This window comes from Psammomys obesus, unplaced genomic scaffold (assembly GCF_907164565.1).
Source record: "Psammomys obesus unplaced genomic scaffold, mPsaObe1.curated_primary_1811, whole genome shotgun sequence".
NCBI lineage: Eukaryota > Metazoa > Chordata > Mammalia > Rodentia > Muridae > Psammomys > Psammomys obesus.
In genome coordinates, this window is record NW_026596051.1 from 14532998 (window position 1) to 14535700 (window position 2703).

Below are 2703 nucleotides of genomic sequence, written 5' to 3' on the forward strand. Positions count from 1 at the left end.
TTCCTTCCTTCCTTCCTTCCTTCCTTCCTTCCTTCCTTCCTTCCTTCCTTCCTTCCTTTTCTCTCTCTCTCTCTCTTCCTTCCTTCCTTCCTTCCTTCCTTTCTTTTCAGGGAACGGTACAAGTTTCATATAATGATGACAACTAGCCAGCCAAAAGATAACCATATTAGACAGATGTAGTCTATCTGGGCATTTTGAGACAGGGCCTTGTGTAGTTCAGGCTAGCTTCTAACTTACTATGTACATTGTAGAGAATGACACTGAACTCCTGCTGTTTCTTCATTAACCTTCTAAGTGCTGGTGTTACAGGTGTATGCCACCATACCTGGTTTCTGTAGTCCCAAGGATCAAATCCAGGGTCTGTGTTCTAACTATATCCTCAGTTCCATTTTTCAAGGTAGATAAACGATGAGGAAGCAGTGACGTGGGAGCCCAAAGCTATATGGCTGTTTTGTGGATTAAAAGAATCAGTGATTAACTCTGAGTCACCAATGCTGCATTTGTGTTGTATTAAATAAGGAAGGAACTAAAAGCACTTCCCCTTGGAGTCATTTAACCAAAACCAAGTCCAGATCAACCAAGAGAAGTCTCAAGGGACCTCAAGATGTGTTCTTAACTGGGAGGTGCTGCGAAAGTTCCAGTTTCTTAGGATGTAAGAGATTTTTAGAACATCGCATCACCATTGGTAAGTGATAAGCCAGGATTTGACTCTAGAATTTAACGAATGTTACTACAGTTAATAAAATTCATGTTCAGCAAAGCTTCAGGTACAGATCAAAACCACATATGTAAACTGAGTGTGTGGTGCACACCTGTAAGCCTAGCACTCAAGTGTTAGAGGAAGGATTAGAAGTTCAGGGTCGTCTTAGCACTACATAAGAAGTTGAAGGGGCTGAAAATATGGCTCAGTGGTTAAGAGTACTTGTTTCTCTTCCAGAAAGCTCAGATTCGTGCCAGCCAGCCAGCCTGGAAAAAGTGAGACCCTGTCTAAAAAAATTAAAGGAACAATTGAATAGGAGAAAACAAGTAACAGGCCAGGAGCCTACCGAAGGGGGCCTCTGAAAGACTCTACCACATGGGGCCTCTGAAAGACTCTACCCAGCAAGATATCAAGGCAGATGCTGAGATTCATAACCAAACCTTTGGCAGAGTGCAGGGAATCATATGAAAGAAGGAGGAGTTAGTATGACCTGGAGAGGACAGGAGCTCCACAAGGATGAAATATATCTGGGCACAGGGGTCTTTTCTGAGACTGTATCTTCAATCAAGGACCATGTATGGATATAACCTAGAACCCCTGCTTGGATGTAGCCCATGGTAGATCAGTATCCAAGTGGTTTTCCTAGTAAGGGGAACAGGGACTATTTCTCACATGAACTCAATGGCTGGCTCTTTGGTCCCCCCCACACAAGGGAGGAGCAGCCTTGCTAGGCCACAGAGGACATTGCAGCCAGTCCTGAAGATACCTGATAAGCTAGGGTCAGATGGAAGGGGAGGAAGACCTCCCCTATCAGTGGACTTAGAGAGGAGCAGGAAGGAGATGATCAAGGGAGGGTGGGATTGGGAGAGAATGAGGGATAGGGCTACAGCTGGGATACAAAGTTAATAAACCATTAACTAATATTAAAAATTAAAAAAAGAACAGTTGAATCTATTTTATGTCTACTCATTATTAGTAATGGACATGACACATTGAACACACTGGACTCATCATTAATAAACAATCTGAACAGAGACAGAGGGTTTTTTTGTTGTTGTTTGTTTGTTTTTAGATAGGGTCTCAGCTGTAACCCAAGCTGTCCTAGAATTTGCTATGGAAACCAGATTGGCTTTGAACTCAGAGAGCTACTGCCTCTGCCTCGCCTCCTGAGTGCTAAGGTTAAAGGGGTGCATCAACACATCTGGCTGAACAGAATCTAAAAAATAATTTCTAATAGCATTAAAAGATCCACTTGCACAAGCTGGGCATGATGGCGCACTCCTTTAATCCCAGCACTTGTGAGGCAGAGGCAGACAGATCTCTGTGAGTTCAAGGCCAGCCTGGTCTGCCAACTGAGCTCCAGGAAAGTCGGAGCTGTTACAAAGAGAAACCCTGTCTGGGGTAGAGGTATGGGAGTGGGAGGGTGGAGACTTGTTCCAAGGAACTCAACACCCTAATCAGCAGGAAATGGTCTAAAGAGATCTATGCCCTCTTTCCCCTCTTATCCTTCTTACTCTTCTACCTAGTGTTGGGGGGTTGGAAGGAATTGGGGCAGAGAAGGGTAGTAGGTAAAAGAAGCCAATAAAGCAGCCAAAAGCCCAGCTACAGTCCAAGATTAGGTTCTCACAGATGGAAAAGGACCCAGTGGGCCATTATGACACTAAAATGTAATTCCTCACCACCAGGCTCCTCTGAGTATACTGACATGAACAATAGTAGTGCTGAAATGGATCACAGCCCAGAAAAAAAAAAATGCTAGCCTGGTTAGGCTTTAGCCTTCAGCTACTGTGTAAGCCTTCAATGCAGATAGACCTCTCTGAGTTCAAACCTGGGGCAGCTCCAGAGACATAGGAACATGAATAGTCATTTCACCCTAAGCCAGTTTTTCTCTGCTGTAAAAATGGAGGAAGCATAGCTGCCTAAGGCAGGAGGATCTATAAACTGAGACTTCTCAACCCACCTCATCCATAGAAACAAACACAAAGAGAAAGGAGCCTGATGCA